The sequence below is a fragment of the Orcinus orca genome, chromosome 9 (assembly GCF_937001465.1).
Source record: "Orcinus orca chromosome 9, mOrcOrc1.1, whole genome shotgun sequence".
Lineage (NCBI taxonomy): Eukaryota > Metazoa > Chordata > Mammalia > Artiodactyla > Delphinidae > Orcinus > Orcinus orca.
The window spans coordinates 103,036,301-103,058,253 of record NC_064567.1 but is presented as its reverse complement, the minus strand read 5'-3'; the positions used below and the strand labels follow the sequence as shown (position 1 = coordinate 103,058,253).

Sequence of the window (21,953 nt, the reverse complement as noted above, 5' to 3'; positions counted from 1 at the left end):
GGACCACAGAGGAGGTCAGGCCACGTCTGAAAAGTATGCCATCCCACTTCTACTCAAGAGAACAGCTCTGCTGGATCAAAGCCTCAGAGAAGTACAGGAGGAAAAGAAAACCACTTGGCTTCACACAAAACCCACTGATTCCACTGTGAGGTCTTTTCACAGTAAAGGGACATGGGCAGCGGGCGTGCTGCCCCGTGAAGAGCAAAGACGACTGGGCAGAGTTAAGGCCAGGGCAGACTCGTGCCCACCGCCCGTGACCCGGAGGAGATTCCGGCCCCGCTCACCGTGGTGCCGCCCCGAGTGACTGACTGCTGACACGGGGCGGGGTCGTCACCACCACTGCCCTGCGCTTCAAATCCACGTGAAAGACCGATCACTCACTGCCTCCTTAAACCATTTCCAGCTATTTTAAAACGCAGCCTATATTTACCCCAGGTAAAGTCTTCCCCGTTTAGATACAAACTAGCCCCAAATGTTAGAGGAAAATTTATCTGCAAGAGATGAGCTTAATGTATGTACCCAACTTACAGAAAACAGGACCCGGGAGAGGTCCTCTGGCCTCTGTGGGCAGATGTGAATAACCTGCTACCTGGGGGGGGGGGGGGGGGGCAGGGCAGAAGCAGACCCCCATTAATAACAAACACATCGCCCTCACCATCCTTGGAGGTCCCGGGGAGCTGGGTAATTAATGAAGTCCCGGGTAGGCAGGTGGGCAGGTGGCAGGTGGGGCTGCCTAGAGTAGCACAGAGTCTGGGGGATGGGGGGTGCACAACCAGGAGGGGACACCCGAGGGGTCCAGGAAGCCTGCCCAGACCCCTGCCCAGACTCACTCGGCAGGACTGACACCCGGGCACAGGTGTGGCCTCACAGGGAGATGGGGACACGCCTGACATCACACGCTTCCCGGCACCTGAGCCCTGCGCGCCCCGGGCAGCGGTGCGACACTGGACATCATCCCACGAGGTCGACCTGTACACCGACCTGTACATCATCCCACGAGGTCGCGATGGACACGAATAAGGACTGCGGTGTGCAGGGAAGGCTGCCTGGTGGGTGTGCGGGTTGAGCTTGGGAAAGCGGAAGCAACCGGGGAGAGGTAGACACAGGCAGCGGACAGAGCACCGACGGCTGAGGCCGGTCCAGGGAAAACACAACGGCATCCATCCCAGCCACAGCTCTGAGGTCAAACAATTCTGCTTTCATGGACAAGGCAAAAGGGGAAAAGCTACTGTGGCATTTCTTTCAAAAACATCCTGCAAAATCACAACCTCTGCTTTAGGAAGTAGTGCTAAATTAAAATACATATTTGAAAAACCTCTTGTTTTCTCCCTCAAAATAGGTTGAATGGGTTCACACTCCACAAATCTAGATGAAGCTAAAAACCCTTCAAACTCCAAAGTTCTAGATATTTACAAACATATTAATCTATTTTGTATGAAATTTGGCTTTGGATTACAAAATCCTTTATTGTATAATTACGAAATGGAATTTTAAATTGTTTTGTTTCAAAACAGAAAAAGATTTGTATCTACTCTGGCCATGCCACGCCCACATTATCAGTCACTAAAAATAGGCACAAGGAGTTTTTCTTCTGGAGTTTGCATAATTCGCAGGATCTGTCATTTTCAAGGCAATATTTTCCTCCACTGGTTCTAAGAACTGCAATAGCTAAGAAAGTAATTCTCTCGTGGTGAAGTCACCCGAATCCATCGTGTACCCTCTGGGCCTCACACACCAACTCGCGTGTCTGGGGAGTAATTCGTCCAAATAACCCTCAACGGTGCAAAGAAACAGCACCTTTGGAATGTTCCCTCTTCCCTGCTCCATCCCATCTTCGGACCACAGTGCTGTTACTTCTGAAAGCATGAAATGCCTTTAAATGGAGCTCTTTTATCAGTTTGTACTTATCATAAACCTCATTGCATGTTATTACATTCCTCCATCTTCCTGTAATTGAGACTCTAACTTGAAATAAACCAATCCTCCTTTCAACTAAGAATGGACTCTAAAGGCCTGTGGGTCCCGGGACTTGTGACTAATATTGCCACCCGGCTGCCCCCACTCGCAGGAAGAAAAAAAGGAAAATCTGTTTCTGGAAAACAGCTGGACTGTCTGGCCTGCTGACTACCCGGGAGCCCGGTGGCAGCTCTCCATGAGGAAGCTCCCTAGAAGGAGCCCCCTCTGCTACCCAGAGAGCCAAGCTCCCCCAGGAGGTACCACAGCAGAAAGCCCACTGCAAAACTTCAAAGGTGACCATGAACAACATCTTGGGAAATGTGGCTCTGACCATTCACATGTCAAACTATTTGGAAAGCTGAATGCACTACCATCACTGGATAAGGACCAAAGATCAAAAACAGGAGGTTTCCTTACTGCATCTCTCCTCGTTTCTACCCGAGCAGGTGCACACGTGAAGGTTCCCATTGCCATTCTCCTTCAAGCCTCCACTGCCGGGCAGCCCTGTTCAGCAGAAGCTTCCAAGGTTACAAGCAGGTTGAGACATTGAGACATCGAGCAGGGCTAGGGTACGCTAGCCTTAATTCCAAATAACCAGCCGCAGGCAGAAATACACAGGTAGTTCTCAGGCTTAGGGTCTGTCTACTCCTCAACATGTAGAGCCAAGTCAAGCCCACTGCCAAGGCCAGAAGGGCTAAGTTTTTTGTTGTTTTTTTGCGGTACACGGGCCTCTCACTGTTGTGGCCTCTCCCGTTGCGGAGCGCAGGCTCCGGACGCGCAGGCTCAGCGGCCATGGCTCACGGGCCCAGCCGCTCCGCGGCATGCGGGATCTTCCCGGACCGGGGCACGAACCCATGTCCCCTGCATCGGCAGGCTCTCAACCACTGCGCCACGCCACCAAGGAAGCCCAGGGCTAAGTTTTTATACCACAGAGACCCACGAGTCCCCAGTCTCACGTTGCTGGCCGCTTTCCTAGGAGGACAAAGACAGCAGACACCCAAGATGACGGATCTCTCCAGGCCGCAGATTCTGCCTGCACAGACCTCCGCGTACCGTCCCGTGATAACTTGCTGCTGAGATGGGGACAGGGCCTCCCAGATCGCAGTCTGGGCTGTCTGAGAAGAAAGCTAAAATAAGTTCTCTGTGCTCCCAGGAATCATCTCTAACCGTCTGAAACATGAGTAAAGTCAACAAAGTAAGGGTGGCTTCAGGGCATCCACAGCGCTTTGACCCCTAACGCTACAGTCAGACTCGGCAAGAATTAGAGAGGTGGAGGCCCACACACGTCTAGAGCTGTGAGGTGGGGGACCTCTCTGTCTGGGTGCCTCGTCACTGCCTCAGCTGGCCTTGGACGTCGTCTTTCTGACCAGTCCTACCCCTGCTCTCTCCCAGACCAGAACGCAGATGACCTAGTCGGCAGACCCACAGCCATGCCCCAAACCGGACACCCCAGACTTCGGCAGGAGGATGGAAGGAGGGCAGGGCATTCCTACGAGCCTAGAAAGAAGGACCCACGCAGTAAAGAATGCAGCTGCATCGAAACTGCAAAACACCTGGAAACAGTGCAGATGTCTACTGATAGGTGGATGGATAAACCCACTGTGATGGAGTCACACGAAGGAACACCACTCAGCAATAAAAGGGAACGAGTTCTTGCTACAATACAGACGCATCTCAAAATAACGATGCTGAGTCAGAGAGGCCAGACAAAATAAATCAGTCGCCTTTATGGAACATTCTAGAAAATGCAAACTCATCTATTGTATCAGTTTTGGGTTACAAATAAATTTGAGCAATATGAGATCAGTGAGTAGTGGGGATGGGCTGTATCTAGTTTACTGGTGCCTTGGTGTCCGCCTCTATAAAATGGGTAGAGCTTACACCCACTTCAAAGGCTGTTGTGAAGATGCCACGAGTTAATCTACAGAACCACCAGCAAGAGCCCCTGACACACACGTGCACAGTGTACTTTATTACTGTCGCTGTCCTTTGTGTCACCGTCATCTGGTCTCTGCACCTCCTCTGTCCATAGAGCACAGGCTCTGCATGGCTATCTACTGCCTGCAGCTCCCACTATCTGTGGACAGTGCAAGGACCAGGCCAGGCACGACTCCACCACGTCCTGTGACATCAGGGGCGTCCTAGAGAGACTGAACCTGAGCTGAGAACACTGGGTTTAGATCCCTATTACTTATCTCAAATAACACACCAACTGCTTTTTGCCTGTAGTGCACTTTGTCCAAATTTAACTTCGACATTGATTGTCACTGCTTAAAAGCACGAAGCTTCAAGAAACAATGCCTGTTACCTTACACTTCAATACTCAAAGAGCCAGCATTCTCAGCAACTTATCAATACTTAATATTTTAGAGGACAAGTTGAGTTGTCTTGAGAAGCTCTTGCCTTGTAGATATACTGGTCGTCACCAAAATAAGGGCACCAAGATTTCCTGAGTGGCCATCAGATCTTCTCCCAACTCTAATAACGGAAACAATGGCAAGAAATAGCTTCTGGGTTTGAGTCGGGGAACGATGGCAGAGATGAACTTGCAACTCGAAAACAAACGGGAGCCTGACTGGTTATCAGCCGTTAAATGACTGTTGGGTCATAATCCTTCCAGTTTGAGTCCTGAAGATTAGAAACTGTCACCTTACAAACACTGGGCTTCCAACAGGTATCGGCAGAATTCTGACATTCAGCTTCGTCTTCCGGCTGAACCTCCCAAGGAGCCGACGATTCACCTCTGACCCTCCTCCTGAAACTCAACTACTGTGTGGGGATAAGAGATACTGAAGAGGAAACCCTGAAAGCCAAAGTCGGGAGATCCAGTCCCAGAAAGGACGGACACAGCACTTCTACCAGCAGAGGAAGTCTGCAAGGGGCGGAGAGAACGGCAGCCTGAGGGCCTCAGGACACGAGGAAGAGCCCAGCGGTAAGGGCCTGGGCTTCTTTATCACCCCCAGGACAGCACGTGGCAGGAGCCTCCGGCCGGCCAGGAACCACTCACAGGCTCAGTCAACAACAGCGCCAAGACAAAACTCTAATTCAAAAAGATACATCCACCCCTATGCTCACAGCAGCACTATTTACAATAGCCAAGACATGGAAGCAACCTAAATGTCCATCGACAGGTGAATGGATACAGAAGATGTGGTACATACATACAATGGAATATTACTCAGCCATAAAATAGAACGAAATAATGCCATCTGCAGCAACATGGATGGACCTAGAGATTGTCATACTAAGTGAAATACGTCAGAAAAACACAAATATCATAAGATATCGCTTATATGTGGAATCGAAAATATAATACAAATGAACTTATCCATGAAACAGAAACAGACCCCACAGACATAGAGAATAGACTTGTGGTTGCCAAGAGGGAGAGGGGGTGGGGGAAGCAAGGATTGGAAGTTTGGGATTAGCAGATGTAAACTATGACATATAGGATGCATAAACAACAAGGTCCTACTGTATAGCACAGGGAACTCTATTCAATATCCTGGAACAAACCATAATGGAGGGCTTCCCTCGTGGCACAGTGGTTAAGAATCCACCTGCCAATGCAGGGGCCACGGGTTCGAGCCCTGGTCCGGGAAGAGCCCACAGGTCGCGGAGCAAGTAAGCCCGTGCGCCACAACTACGGAGCCTGCGCTCTAGAGCCCGTGAGTCACAACTACTAAGCCCGTGCACCACAACTACAGAGCCTGCGCTCTAGAGCCCGTGAGTCACAACTACTGAGCCTGCGTGCCTAGAGCCGTGCTCCACAACAAGAGAAGCCCCCGCACCGCAAGGAAGAGCAGCCCCCGCTCGCCGCAAGTAGAGAAAGCCTGCGCGCAGCAACGAAGACCCAACGCAGCGGAAAATAAACGAATAAATAAATAAATTTATTTTTAAAAAACCATAATGGAAAAGAATATGAAAAAGAATATATTTATATGTATATTTTTTAAAAAAGAAAAGCTCCAAGAAAGCCTGTTCCCACCACTAAAGAACCTAGAAAAGGATGCCCAACAGAACCAGAACCTTTTTTTTTTTCTTTTTCTTTTTTTTTTTTTTGCGGTACACGGGCCTCTCACTGCTGTGGCCTCTCCCGTTGCGGAGCACAGGCTCCAGACGCGCAGGCTCAGTGGGCCCAGCCGCTCTGCGGCATGTGGGATCTTCCCGGACCGGGGTACGAACACGCGGCCCCTGCATCGGCAGGCGGACTCTCAACCACTGCGCCACCAGGGAAGCCCCAGACCAGAACCTTTTCAATGACACCCACACTACTCCAACCACAGGCCAGAGGAGAACTGCTCCCACCCACCCCCGTTTCAGCAGGAGGCAGGAGCCAACTGCCCTCCCCTCCCCGCCCTGGCTTGGAGGAAGCAGGCGGCCCTACTCAGATCCTCTGCCTGATGCCAGCCGGCCGGGTGGGGGTTGATCTTCTACCTCCCACCGGGAGGAAGCAGACACCCAGCTCCCCTGCAGGGGCAGTGCCAGCTTTGCCTCCAGCCCTGCCCGCGTCAGGAGGGGAACAGGAGGTGAGAGGAGGGGCCAACTGGCATTTCTTCCCCCTCCCCCATCTTCCGGGCCAGCATGGTCCGGTGGGAACTGCGTTCCACCCCACAGTGAGAAGGCTGAGCACCTGCACCTGCTCTCGGGGGCCCAGGGGTGCAGTGCTCTGGGAAGGTGTCAGTGGGGCTAAGGAGCTGGACTCACACCCATGAGTGGTGAGGGGTGTGGTCACCAGGGGGCATCCAGGGCCCTGAGGCAGCAGACATCCACCCTGCGAGGCCCATGTCTGCACATCAACAGGGAAGCTCCCCGCCAAGAAGGTTACACAGGATCCAGTCACCCAGTGCAAACCCAGGATGCCCGGGACACGAGTGAAACCCACCTGTCGTACCAAGAACAAGGATAACTGCAGCTCATGAGAAAGGACAGTCGAGAGACGCAGCCCTGGGAGGACCTCAGAGCAGCTGTCATAAACATGCTTCCACGAGAATCACAAACACTCTCGAAAAAAAAAAGCAAGCTGAAGAGCTACATCTCCCATGACTCCAAAGCAGGGAGAAACTGATTATTTCTCTTCCTTCAATCTTAGTGACTTTTAGATTCTTTCCATCAGAGAAATGCGCTAAGATAAGACCCAACATATCTGGACCCAACAGAGCGAATCAGACATTTATTGGGATCCTGCCACGGGTGAGGTCGCACTGGCTGAGCAGGGTCACGGCAACGCCTCACGAGCCTTGCTCTCTGGTTCAACCCAGCGATGCGGACAGGCACAGGCAACATCACCAGCTCAGGGCCAGAGGGGTTAAATACCCAAAATGAGACAGAAATAAAACAATATGGGTGCTCCAAAGAACACGAGGGTGCCCTCAGTACGGTGTAGACAGCAGACACACAGTGAACAGGGGGAGATGAGGGAGGGGAAACAGAGAAGCAGAAATAGAAGTGTCAGGGGAGCGTGTTGATTCAGAAGCCAAAATACAAGAGGATGCCGAGAAAGGAAGGAAAGAAAGCACAACGCCAAAGTGCACGAGAGTCTCTTAAAGATCTGTTCATGGTGAGCTGACGCAAGGACCGGAACAGTGGTGTGGCACACTGTGATTTTCTGTCCTTAAAAAGAGGACGGCAGAGGCCATTCCGTATTTAGTTAGATTCTGAGAATGCTTTGGCTTAAACGATACTGTAAATGGGAAGGAATGACTGATCAATGCAACTGGGCAGAGAAATGGTTTCTACCCTTGGCCAAACCCTGTCTTGCTAAATCAGTTAAAATAACTGCAACAGGGCTTCCCTGGTGGCGCAGTGGTTGAGAGTCCGCCTGCCGATGCAGGGGACGCGGGTTCGTGCCCCGGTCCGGGAAGATCCCACATGCCGCGGAGCGGCTGGGCCCGTGAGCCATGGCCGCTGAGCCTGCACGTCCGGAGCCTGTGCTCCGCAGTGGGAGAGGCCACAATAGTGAGAGGCCCGCGTACTGCAAAAAAAATAAAAAAATAAAAAAAATAATAACTGCAACAATAACTAGCCCTCCTCTGACTGCATCTCAAGGGCAATAGGGCCACTGAGAGTGGCGGCCTCCTGTTGTCCACACTGCTGGGGGCAGGACCACCTCTGCTGGCCATGGCGGGAGGGCGCTCACCAGAGGCTGGGCCCTTGGCGGGGCCACTGCAGGGACGCCAAGCTTGGAGATGCAATGCTCTGACCCAAGAGTCAAACCCTAAAAGTTCTCCAGTGAGAACAAAACAAGCAACCAAAACATGGGGCCAGAGGACGGCGAAGCCGGGGTCCCAGGGGGCTGCAGCCCTGAGGGAAACACTCAGAAGCCTCTTTGGGACAAGGGGTGGGAAAACGGAAATCGGACCCCATGACCCCAAATCAAGCGGGCCTCTTGACGTGCTGTGAACCCTGCTGCCGTCCGATCCCCATCCCCAATTCACCGCCCCTGGATCCGTGATTCCCATGGTGGGCTCACCTACGTCCAGGTGCTGGGCGCCCTGGCCGGACACTGTGTAACAAGCCTGTGGTGACAGTAACTACTTCTCTAATTAGCCTCCAAATGGTCCCTCTTGGACCCTCTTATTTTGTGATGCAGCATCTTTCTGACACTCCAGGGGACCAGGTTCCACCCAACTCACAGATCCAACAGAACATGAGTTTTGTTTTGTTTTAACAAATTTATTTACTTTTATTTATTTTATTTTTGGCTGCGTTGGGTCTGCGTTGCTGCACGCGGCTTTCTCTAGTTGCAGAGAGCAGGGGCTACGCTTTGTTGCAGTGCATGGGCTTCTCACTGCGGTGGCTTCTCTTGTTGCAGAGCACGGGCTCTAGGCGCGCGGGCTTCAGTAGTTGTGGCTCGCAGCCTTCAGTAGTTGTGGCACGCAGGCTTAGTTGCTCCGTGGCATGTGGGATCTTCCCAGACCAGGGTTCAAACCTGTGTCCCCTGTATTGGCAGGTGGATTCTTAACCACTGCGCCACAAGGGAAGCCCCCAGAACATGAGTTCTTAATGGAGTCTTGCTACTAAGGTGTGTTCCGTGTCTGCAGACCAAGGTGGCCCCAGCACCTAGTCAGAGCTGGTACCAACCACATGGGTGCTAACGAGGAACTTACAGAATGAGTAGAAAAAAGTCAGGGAAGTGAGAACAAATCTACTAATGGTTTCAATCAAACACATTATTTAATGTGCTCAGGTAAGCAGAGTCTAACTTTGGTCCAATGTGTTCCCTTTACTGCAGGGGCTCATCAAGGGTGCAAAGGGGCTCCACCCTGCCCCCTAGAGGCTGGCACTGCCTTGGAGGAGATGCACATTTCAGATGGCCAATGGCAATGGCCTAAGCGTGGAGCCCACCCTGCCCCCCAACTCTGTCTGGCCAGGTCTAAGGGTGCAGTGTGCAGCCACAGAATAATACAAACTGGCTTAAAAAAGTTGAAGACTTCCTCATCCCTGAGGAAGCCCCATCACAAGAGGTGTCATGGTGACACAGGGAAGAAACAGGGGCACACTCATGTGGGGAGAGTCCAGGTCAAGGAAGGGTTCTGGGGCTGAAAAAGTTCTGGAAATCCACTCCCCACCCCAGGGCAATCTTTGGGGCCACACTTTAGTCACTACACCTGTTGATCCCTCTGGGGACCGGGGCAGCCACAGACGCAGCTCCCACCCTCGGAGGTCAGCGAGAGAAGCCCTGCGCAATGCCTTCCACACCAGCAGACCCCACTGCTTAAACTGCGTTGATAATTAGATTTCAAGCCCCAAACAGGATTAACTGTGAAACAAGGCTTCATTTCAATGTTGTGTCCATGCCGACAGGTGCCTGGCCAGGCCGTCAGAACCCACAGGCTCACATCTTTGCATTTGACTGATCTGACCAGAAGAAGGACAGGAGGTGTAGGCTGGTCAGGTGCTCCAAGAAGTGGGGTCTCAGGGTGCTCAGGGGTGTTTCTTGCCTTTTTCAGACGTGTCTCTCTGACACTGTGAAGGCTCGCCAGAAACAAACACAGTCCCCACCCTCCAGGCATCTGAGGGCCACTCAGAAGGGCTCAGGGTCACAGATGACGGGAAAGTAGCACACAGGAGCAGAGCCAGCACGAGAGCATCACCCAGACCCACGCCGCAGGGGTCTTCCCTGCGCACCATGCTGTCCATGCAGAGACGAGACAAAGCCCCCGGTGGCCAGCACCTGCGCTCCGGGCCTCGGACGCCAAAGAGGCGGCGCTGTAATCAGCCACGTAGCGCGTGTGTTCACTATAATTCGTTCTCCTGGGAGACTGAGTGCTTCTGTGACCTCTGTTCACCTCTGCTGGGAGAAGAGGGTAAAGCCCCCTGTTTCACAGAAAGCAGCCTGTCTGAAGGCACAAGCTGTTCACCACGAGGGCCATGAAAGTTCGAGAAAGTTCGAGAAGTCTCGCTGACTAAGAATGTCACACCCCAGGAAAAAATCAACTGTCCTGACCACCATCTGGAGAGAAACACGGAGAGTTCACATGTGCACTTTTTGAACTTGGAACAGGTTATGTACAATGTTATTCAGCCTCTAAGATAAGGCTGACTCTTCAGGAAGCATCTGCTGAATGAACCCAGTGAACACAAAGGATTAACAACCCTTCTTTTCTGCTCTGTGGACAGTAAAGGAAACCCCAAGGGGAGAAATAGGTCAGCAGGTAGGCAACAGAAAGGAAGAGGTGGAGAAATGAGATGCGAAAGGGAGAGGGAGGCAAGATGGACGTGGACAGAGCCAGCCTTCACACCAGCACCGCGGGCCCCAATTCCCCAGCCCTGTCAGCCACTTGGTCTGTGGTTCCCCTCTGTTAGGGGGTAAATTCAAACAGCACCATGTTAAAGCCCTAACATCCGGGACCTCAGAATGCAATTGTGCTTGAAGACAGGATCTTTAAAGATGTAATTAAGGTAAAATGAGGTCTTCACAGGGGCCCTGATCCCATATATGACTGGCGTCCTTATAAGAAGACACAGAAACACATCATGTGAGGACACAGGGAGAAGATGGCCATCCACACACCCAGGATAGAGAATTCTTACCAGCCCTGCCCACACCTGGAGTTTGGACTTCCGGCCTCCAGGATTGTGAGCCAGAATGTGGTATTTGTTACAGCGGCCGAGCTGACTGATACACTCTCCAGTAGGAGCAAAGGCTCCCCCGCAGGCGCCTCTGCTGGACGACTATTCCAGCCTCAGTTCTCTAACTGCCATCTCAGACCCACCAATAGCAACATAAGAATCCAGCCCCCGGCCGGCTGGGATGAGAGAGAAGGTCCATCCCCAGAGCGGCCACCTCAGGAAGCAGTGAGGCAGGAGGGGCCCGCACCTGCCCTAGACCTTCATGATGTATGTGCCCCCAGTTGCAGCGCTAAAAGTAGGAAGACCCCCAAACACAGGGTTGGAAAACAGTCTGAGTATGGCCCTCTACCCTGGTTCTGTTCTGGCCCAGCTCTAAAACTACCAGCTGCCAACTCTTGAGGGCCCATCTCAGAATAACCTGGGAGCAGACCACCACCCACTTTACAGAAAGCAAGGGGGCTGGAGTGAGTGAGCAGCACGGCAGGCGGCAAAGAGGGGGGTCTGCAGGGCCCGGACCCACCCTCTCGAGATCTCCCACCCACACCCACCTCAGCTCAAAGATGGGAAAGGGGGGAAGCCACCGAGCAGGTGGAGACTCCCTGCAGAAACCCTGAAAGGAAGCGCCTAGTGAGATGCCTCTGCCTGCATTTCTGATGCAATAAGATGCACTTACCGAGCTCCCCTTAATCAACAGTGAACAGACCTGTCCCCTGCAAAGAAACCAAACAGAGCTTACCTGTCGGGGGTTTTCTGGGGCTCTGGGTGTCTGGTGGCCGCCTGGCTGGACCGAGAGGACCCAAGTGAGAAGCGGCAGCTGGTCACGGTCACGGTCACGGGGTCGTCGCTCCCCGCAGCCCCCTCCTCGGGCTCAGCATGGTGCCCAACTCCAAAGCTGAAAGGCAAAGAGGCCGTCACTGAATGTGCTGAAGTTGCACAAGTGTGAACTGTATGCCCTGCGCCCAGGAATACTTTTTAAAAGGCCTCCAGAAGTTGTTTTTCTCAAGAAGACCGTCTAAAAGACAGACTCTTTTTGAAAGAAGTCCACAAGAGGCAGGTTTCTAGATGCCCCGTCAACTGACTGCAGGGACAAATGCCCACAGACGCCAGAAGAGCCACGCGAAGCCACTGGTCCCAGGTCACTGCCCTCGAGCTTCCCCTCCCACCCCCCCCTTACCCCCCGAAGCATGCGGGTAAGGAACGGGCAAGGCCTCCACCCACTTGCAAGGCCAAGTTTACCTGTCAGGCATGCTTGGGGCCCAGATCACAGCCCACGTCCTTCCCAGGTCCTCCCAGGCTGCAGCCCTCACACCACCCCACAGGGACCGTCCTCATCTCAGACCAGGTTCCGGCCCACGGTTCTGGAAGGCTCTGCACGTGGCCCCTGCACGTTCCAAGGGAGGGAGTTTGAATCCTGTCTATTTCCTTCGATCCAAGGATCCAACTGCTATTTCTGGGGGCCGAGGCAGTGTTCTAGGGGTGGAGGAGACGGTGGGGACCAAGATGAAAGCTCGCCCTGCTGCAGGGGAGTGTCTGCTCACCTAGGCACCGCCACAGGGCAGAGGGGAGACAGCCCGCCACCCGGAGGATCTTAGCGCATGGCCCTGGAACACCGCCGAGCCTCCCCAAGTCCAAAGGAAACGCGCTCACTCGAGGACTTAGCAGGGAAATCGGCACAGAGCAAATGCTCCGTGGACGGGAGTCCTGAGCACCGCTGTGCCTGTTTATCTGAGATGGTCACTGCTTGTGACACGGTGTCCTTGGGTGGAGAACACATCACTCAGGGAAGTTAAACTAACTTACCCTGATCATTCAACAAGTGGAAGCAAAACCTGCCCTGCCTCCCACCTGACATGGAAGACGTCACGGGTCCAGAAAGTAGAAAACCACTGCAGAAGGTCCTGCTAGGCACACCGGCTAAGAATCAGGCGTGGGAGCCAGAGAGCCTGGGCCGCCTCCTGACCTCACCCCGTCTCAGCAGGTGACCTGTGGGTGGATCACCAACTCCCTAAGCCTCAGGGTCCCCGGCTGCAAAATCCACACCAAGATAGTATCTCCCTCCAGGGCTTTTATGAGGATGAGGGCATGCATGTAAAGACTCAGGATCCAACACACGGTAAATGTGAGACAAATGCTAGTTACTGTGACTAGGACATGTCACACAAGGCTCCCACTGTCAGGTGCTGAACACGTCAGCTACCTGCAAGCTGTAAAGGCTGCCGATGTTTAGAGGTGATGCTGACCTTTCAGGGTCAAAAGGGGAGACACCTGACACAAGATTATTTGACTGCGTACAAGCAAAGGCATTGAAGGAAAGGTCCTCCAAGAATTTGTAAGTCTGGAAAGTGTTATAATGTTTATGTCGAGTGGAACATCTCTACATTCGAGTAGCTAAGTTGACCACAAGTTTTACAAAAAAAAAAAAAAAAAAGGCACATGGTCACAGAGGCGTGAGGGTCTTTGAACGACAACAAGCTGGTGTGTCCGGCAAGGTCACCAGGTCACAAAACGACAGTGTATCATATATGCCTGTCATCACCTCTAACCATCTCGTTCTGAGAGGTCTCCCTCGTCTCCAGAGAACCAGCCTTTGCCTGGAGGCCCATCCAAATACCCCAGGACCACCTGCAAATGCATCTTTCAGGCCTACGCCTTCCAACTGACAACATACGTTTGCGAGATTTACTTTTTATGATGGGCAACATAAGTTAATCCACAATTAAAGAAAAATGACATAGAGTCGCCTGTCAAGCTGCTCACCACTTCAATCATTTTTGTCTATTTTTAAGAAAGTGGATGTCGCACTTTACAGCAGACAAAAACAAGACAACATGATTCTTGAACCTGATGAACTGAAAAGAGTTACTAAGATATAGCACCTCATCAGGAACAAACCTCTAGGGGCTGTTTCCACGGCCCCATCCGGCACCCACAGCTGGGACCTCCACCTCCCACATCCCCCGCCAAGCACAGCCCTAAAGGCGTCCTGCGGGGACCTGGCCGGCTGCACCCACACCCACAGAAGTGATGAACTCTCTGGGCGCTGATCGCTGCTCTGGCAAAACAGCGCTTCTCACGCAGCTTCACAGGCAGACACGACATAAACTTGAAATCTTAAAGAATACAGGAACTTGGGCAAAAAAGAAATGTCTTAACTTACTTTGAAAATATTTCAGGAACAAAGGACCTCTTGATGTCTGCTGCGTGGCTCTGATATCTTCCAGAAATGCCTGAGTTAATATAAAGTTTTCCTTCTGTCTAGCTTTCTCACACTAAATATTTAGAGTCATAACAGGGACTATTTAGACACTCAACAAACCCCAAGTTTCATGATGAGGCTATTCGGGCTGTTTGGAATGAAGTCTGGGGCCTCTCAAAAGGGGACAGAACACCTTTCATCAAAAAACTTAATTTCAGTATTTTACTGATCTCACAGGCCACTCTGTTTTCACAGAGTAAGAAGGCGCTTATGAAGACAAACTGAGAAATACATGAATGAAAGGGAATCGAAGAAAAGGCAACGTTTTTTAAGTAATTATAAAGTTTCAGAATGCTGTTGCCAGACCCTGTGGTCAGCTTAAAGGAGAAGCTCAGGATCTGCACTGTTGCTCAGTGCTGTCAGGTGCACCTAGACGGGACCTGTATCCCAGCGATGCCACAGCTGCTTCCCGGGCAGAGATGACAGAACATTGAGGATGAAGGATGCTGGCAACACAAGGAAGTTAAAACAGAGGGACGTTCCCACCCAAATGCCGACATCATGCTTTCAAACCACAGACACACAGCAAAGGTCTGGCAACAACTCAGCAGTGACACCCTGGCCCCCAGCCAGGAAGGCATCTCCCGCAGTAGCCTGTCCACCAGCAGACCCTCGGGGCTCCACAGGATGGAGAGCATGGCCCAGGACGGAGCACTCAGGTCTCAGAAAGAGCTTCCCAACTGGACGCCACCACGAAAACCGACAAAACTTATCCAAAACATATGAATGGGCCCAGACCCCACCCGGTGCTCAAGTCTAGGGTCAAGCAGAAGCAAGGGGCCTACAAGTCCTCACCATGGGGCTTCCAGGGGACGCCAAGCAAGCCCAAAGATGGGTTATCCAGAGGAAGCCTGTCCAAGGCCACACAGGTCGGAAATGCAGCTGGATGAAGGGACTGCCTCCCTGGAAAAGGCAGGACACTTCTCCCCAAAACTAGCCCAGAGTCGCAGGGCAGTGAGGGGCAGGACACACACAGACACACACACACACACACACACACACACACACACACAGGCGCGCACACACACACACACACACACACACACACACACGGTAACTGACCAGATGACAGACGGAAAATCCCCACTCCCCACAGCTGACATGTATACATGCATGCATTAGTTTGGCCATTCGAACAGCCCTATAACATAAACTAAAGAATATCACCACCCCTCCATGAGAGAAATAAAAGGCCTGGGTGAATGGAAACATACTACGTTCCTAAATGGGAAGATAAAGAGCCTCACAAAGATTTTGATTCTCTTCCAAGTAATTAATTTAAAAATTAAAATTAATTTTGTCAACGAAAGGCAGTATCCATCTGAAGTCATGAAAACTGACAAAATAAAATAAAGGGTAAGACTGCCCATTACAGAGCATTAAGGGAGAATTCCTCCCATCCCAGAGAAAGACACTCTAAAGCACAAGTAATGAAAACACTGTAGTGCTGGCACAGAAATCCGTGCTAGCATCCATCACAAAGGGCTGGGCTCTGAATATGAGTGTTACAATTTCATTACAGCAGCACATGCTATCCTAACCAGAGATTGAGTCCGAATCACCAAGCTTCCACCACTGGCACACACAGGACCCGTGGCCCTGGAATCCCTGGGCTCCGCCTGTTCCCTGACTCCTCTGACGAGGTCACCCAAGATGAAGGTTAACACCGTGATGACTGCAGAGATGGCCATGACCCTTGACCTACCACCTCGTACACATCAGATACCTCACCAAATGCTCTACGACCTCCCATGTCAGAGGTTCCCAAAGATTAGGAGTAAATACATGCGGGACACATAATGAGACACACATAAATGAGTGGCTCTTAACTAAGAGTAACTAAATATTGTCAATTCTTTAAGGCGGAATTAATCACCCCATTTGACAGATGGAGAAACCAAGCCCAGGAGACAACGCAGTACCCACCTAGGTCACACGGAAGAGCCGAGATTTATATCCACAGATGTTTGAATCCACCCCACCTGCTTCATCTTGTGGCTAAAATATCAGTTGTGTGATAAGAAAATAGACACCTTTTGCACTTATTTGTAAGGCTGCTCTTCATTTTTGTGTCTTTCAATTCCATTGTTTGCAGCACAGTTGTTTTTTTTTCTCTTTTAGAGAAAAGAAAGGAAGAGCCTGAAATTCAAAGCATAGAGGATAACTGGAGGGGGTGGGCGCAGGGGGTGGAGGGGATACCCTGCTTGCAGGTAACTGAGATTTCACTGATGAGGCATAAAAGAAGAAGCCCTTTTAACCTGATAACAGGCACCTCCTGCGGGCAGGTGGCCAACAAGAGGAAGAGACACCAACACCCTCCACATTAAATTAGGGCAGGAAGCCCACGGTTACAGTATTGGCCACAACTTTTGGAGGTTCTAGACAACACAATGAGATAAGGAACAGAAATGTGGTGTAAACACTGACTAGAAAAAGAGAATAAGCCTGGCATTATTTGCAGACAAAAGGTTGGACAATTGGCTGGAAAATGTGAGCGCTCACATGAGCATCTAATAAGGTGGCGATCCCAGAGCCCACACGTCCACGGCTCTTCTGGATGAGGCTCCAAGACGATGAGAACTTCTAACGGGAGAACAGTGTTATCCACAGACACAGCAGAAGTCACCTACTTAAGAAATATGTGCCATCTGGAGAAAGTCATGGTCCGAAAGGATACATGCACCCCAATGCTCACTGCAGTGCTGTTTACAATAGCCAAGACATGGAAGCAACCTAAATGTCCGTCAACAGAGACATGGATAAAGAAGATGTAGTATACATATATACACAGTGCAATATTAGTCATAAAAAATAATGAAATAATGCCATTTGCAGCCACATGGATGGACCCAGAGATTAACCTACTAAGGGAAGTAAGTCAGACAGAGAAAGACAAATACCATATGATATCACTTACATGCAGAATCTTAAAAAAAATGATACAAATGAACTTACAAAACAGAAACAGAGAACGAACACATGGTTATGGGGTCGGGGGTGGGGGAAGGATGGGGGGATATACTGGGAGTTTAGGACTGACGTGTGCACGCTGCTGTATTGAAAATGGATAACCAACAAAGCCCTACTGTAGAGCACAGGGAACTCTGCTCAATACTCTGTAACAACCTAAATGGGAGAACAACTGGAAAAAGAATAGGTACATGCATATGTATAACTGAGTCACTTTGCTGTACACCTGAAACTAACACAACTAACACAACATCAACTAGACTCCAATATAAAATAAAAATTTTAAAAAAAAAAGGAAAGAAAAAATACATACCAGACCCTTGGAAACAAGCAAAAGGTTGAGTGAGGAACCTGAGAGACACCTGCAGGAGGACAGAACAGCACAGCAGGACCGCCTCCCCAACCTAATGAACACCCCAGTCGGCCGGGGGCCCCGCCCACTGACCCACAGGCAGCAGCAGACACAGGCCCAGAGCCCAGGAAGGAGTCTGGATGAGGCGCATGACGACACAAGATTGAGACCTAGCATCATTCACGCCCAACAAGCCCCAGCGGAGTCCTCACCTGCCGCCAATCCTGATGGATCAATGGCAAGCACGATAAAACCGCCTAAGAGGAAATCTGGAAGAATAATGCTACAAAATCTGGGTGAGGAAGAGCTTTTTTTTTTTTTTTGCGGTACGCGGGCCTCTCACTGTTGTGGCCTCTCCCGTTGCGGAGCACAGGCTCCGGACGCGCAGGCTCAGCGGCCATGGCTCACGGGCCCAGCCGCTCCGTGGCATGTGGGATCTTCCCGGACCGGGGCACGAACCCGTGTCCCCTGCATCGGCAGGCGGACTCTCAACCACTGCGCCACCAGGGAAGCCCGAGGAAGAGCTTTTAAGCCAGACTCTTCACCGGGAGGCCAGGAAGGAGAAGTCAGCTCCTTTACAGCAGAAGACCCTCTGTGCAAGGTCCAAAGACGCGCACAAAGCCTCAGGAGAAACTACCATCAACGCAGGCAGCAACCGGCACTCAGTAAATCTCTCGTTTATTAAAATAACACAGGATGAGCAGCCCAACACAAGAGCAGGGAGAGGACAGAAACAAATAGTTTGCCAAATACACACGTGAAACACACTCAGCTTCACAAGTAACCATGGAAACATAAATTATAATAGCAACAAATGAGCCACAAATTTTGATGCCTCTGACTGCTGAAAAATTTAAAAACTGGGATGATCCCCGAGAGCTGGGGATGGCCTGGGAGCAGGGAGGCTCTCCTGAGTCGTAGGTGGGGTTCCCTGAACAGGCTCTGGGGGGACAACTGGGCAGCATCCCCTAAACTTCAGTCTTAGGAGCGGGAATCCCACTTCTCATAACTGATCCTCACCCGCACGTGTGCGACGGGAGAGCTGGAAACAGCCCAGACACACCTGCTCGATACCACCCGCTGCAGCTCCCAGCATCAGCTCCCACCAGGCACGCATGCAGAACCCGGGGTGCCTCCGGCCTTCCTGCCTCTCACACCTCCCGCCCGTGCAGCCCACCAGGCCACTTAATTTTGTCAGAAGCATCTGAAATCCACCCACTGCCTTCCTACACCAGGCCACCACTCCCATCTCACCTGGACCCGGCTCCCAACACCCGCTGCATCTTCACCCCCTCTCAAGCCAGCAGTGGGCTTCAGACACACCCCACCACCCACCAACAGCCACCAGCCCAGACCCGGGGGCCCTGCGTCCCCTTCAGGCTCCCAGGGAGTGCTGACCCAAGATCCACCCTGCCCACCAGCCTCCCCCAAGTCCTGCCGCTTCCCTCCTGTGGCCCTTGCAGGTTCTGTGTCCTCTCTCAGGGGTGACCCCACCTTTCTTCCTCCTCCCCTTGAAACTGAGTCCCAATAAAACCAAATTCCCCTGCCAAGTTTTTGATTAACCTCTCTATCCAAGACGTTATTCCCTTTCTAATTGTGCACCTGTTCCCCTCAAGATTGAAGAGTTAACAAAGAAAAGGGGGGACTGAAACCGAGCAGGACCCTTGGGGGACCTCTCGGGTACAAAAGCCCCTCTATGTCCCCGTTCCCTGTTTGTAGGAAAAGGTTTTAGTCTCCTAGGGCTTCCCTGAGTTCCAAAGAGCAGACTCAAGCAGTTACTAATTAGGGAAGGAAGGAGATACAGAAACAAAGGAAAAGCAGTCCAGCGAGAAAAGTAACGACAATAGTTTATCAATAAAACAGAGTCCTAGCTCCTTCTCAAGGGATAAACAAAGGTAACAATCTGACGTATATCTTTGAGTTGCTCTGCAGAAACTAAGACCCTCCCTCACACCCCAGGTGGAGGATGGTGACTACATGCTGAGTAAAAGCGTAGACCCCAGACTGGCTGGAACCAGAAGGTTGGTGCTGAAGATTCCTGTCACCTCACCACCAATGAATCAGAAGCTGCAATCCTCACCCCAAATGTTGCCCTTGAAAACCCCTTCCCTGAAAGCCAACCGGGAGTTGGGGGTCTTTTGAGTGCGAGCTGCCCATTCTCCTTACGTGGCGCCTGCAATATAAACGCTGTCCTTTCCTTCACCACAACCCACTGTCTGTTGATGGGCTTTGCTGCACTCAGGGGAGCGGGCCTGTGTTCAGTTTGGTAACACCCTCCCCACATCCTCTCCACCCTGTCCCGGCCCTGGGACCCCGCTGGTCCTGCAAACACATCCAGGGGTGCTGGGGCCGCTTTCCAGCTACTGACACTGTCTGTGTCCCCACCACGGAGCCACCCTGCAGCCGGGGACCACATCTGTCCTGGACACTGTAACATCCTCAGCTCTCAGCAAAGGCCAAGGGTTCAAAGCTTTGTTGAGCACATGAAAACACATCCCAGTGGGAGCCTGGTGACAGTCTTCCAGGGCAGGGATTCTCTGGGCTGGTAGGCGAACCCCACAAAGCGAGGGCCTGGCTCAGCCCCGGGGAGCAGCCTGCCTCCTCCAAGGCCTCAACTTCTCAACCCTGTGATGAGAATGCAACAGTCCCAAGCTCACTCGAGGACTGAACGATGCAACTCCCACAAGTGCTCCTCACAAGGCAGCGGCAGCACTTGACAAAGGGTGACTAGCAGATGGATGAGGGAAAGGGCTAAGAGCTAAGGCAATGCTCGTGTCAAAAGGAGGAAAGTAACATGCATGGGCCTGTCCAGGAATCTGACAGAAAAAGACCCAGAACAACTCTGACCGGCGGGAGGCCACCAGGATGAACAGAGAGCGAGAGAAACTCTACTCTGCAGACTTCTGGGTTGGAGTTTTCACAATGAGGAATGCGAATTCCTTATGCAGAATTAACATTTGTCTTTCTAGGAAGAACTGTAGTCAAGGTTCAGACCAGTGGTCCTGCCTGCTTCTCCTCGCTCCCTGCCCCGCACCCCGGCTCTCCTGGCGGTCTCCCTCCCTCTGCTCCGGCAGCAGCTTCTCCCGCCCATTCTAGGAATTCCAGAGGATTCCTGCCCTCTCCCTCCAACAATGAGGCCATTAAGTGCTTCCTCGGGTCCTTTGGACATGCTGTTTCTAGAAATGCAAAGTATTTGCCTCTATTTTCTTTTCTTTTTCTTTTGCACTTTCTTTCTTCCCTCGAGAGGTTAAAGAAAAACCAGGATAACAGGAAAGTAAGTGAAAACGCTATAGCTCGTGGAGAAGGCACAGGACTTATCGTTCAGGCAAGCAATGGTTTCACATGAAGAAGGCTCGGCAACAGCTGGTTAGGATTTCTCCCCTCCTCACTGAATAAATTGACAGGAAACAGAGTCAAACAGAGTCAATCTGGTTCCAAAGCTCTGTCGCCACTCTGCCAACAGCCCGTTATCAACATTCGCCAAGTCACAGGGTGCACCCCAAAGTCCAGCCCCCAGCTTGAGACTTTCTACTTTCAAAGAGAAACATCTTTCCTTCCTCTGGATCGTCCAGCACATGCAGTTAAGTCATGACTGTGGGTTCTAGGTTTCCAGGATAAGGTATTACAAGCTGGTCCCTCAGCTCAGAAGTCGAGATCTGAGGAAGGATCAGACACCTAGGATTTACCCAAAGCATTAATGCTCGGAATACGATGACCAGCGGCTCTGAAATGCACCATCACGCGTGGTGGGTGGATCTGGTGGGGCTGAACACTGACCCAGTTGTAGGCATATTCGAAACAACCATGTTTAACAATGTCATCTACTGCTATTCCTTTTAGAAAATCTAACAGCATGGATCCTTAATGACTTCTCATTGTCTCTGTGTGATGAGTCCTCTTCCGTCTGTGCTCAGCCCTGTCAGCAGCTTCCCGCTGGCCAGTCAGCCCTCCCAGTGGCCAGAGAGCAGCGCAGCCCAGCCAGCTCCCCATGCTCCAGCCACAAGGACACCTGAATCCTGAAGGGATGGTACAGGCAGGAATGGGACCCCCGAAAGGCTGTCATTGGTTGCATCGCTGTGTGCCCCCAAATCCACACGTTGAACCTCGAACCTCCAATGTGATGGTGTTAGGAGGTGGGGCCTTTGGGAGTTCACTGGGTGAGATGAGGTCATGAGGGTGGGGTCTCCATAATGGGATTAGGGCCCTTGGAGGAAGAGCCCAGATGTAACGTACAACATGGTAAACATAATCAGCATTGCTCACGTTATGTACAAAGTTGACAGAGTAAACCCTAAGAGTTCTCATGATAAGGGAAAAGTACTTTTTCTTCCCTTTTACTTTGTC

General features: G+C 51.6%; 1 protein-coding gene across 5 annotated transcripts in view; it reads right to left on the bottom strand.

Annotated features, from left to right (window-relative positions):
- GRB10 (growth factor receptor bound protein 10) overlaps positions 1 to 21,953 on the bottom strand; it is a 202,741-nt gene that overhangs the window by 156,259 nt on the left and 24,529 nt on the right. For all 5 annotated transcript variants that reach the window (XM_033402270.2, XM_033402271.2, XM_049715147.1 and 2 more), the window contains one exon: positions 11,768 to 11,923. The gene's annotated coding sequence lies outside the window, so the exon portion shown is untranslated. The remainder of the gene's footprint in view (positions 1 to 11,767; positions 11,924 to 21,953) is intronic.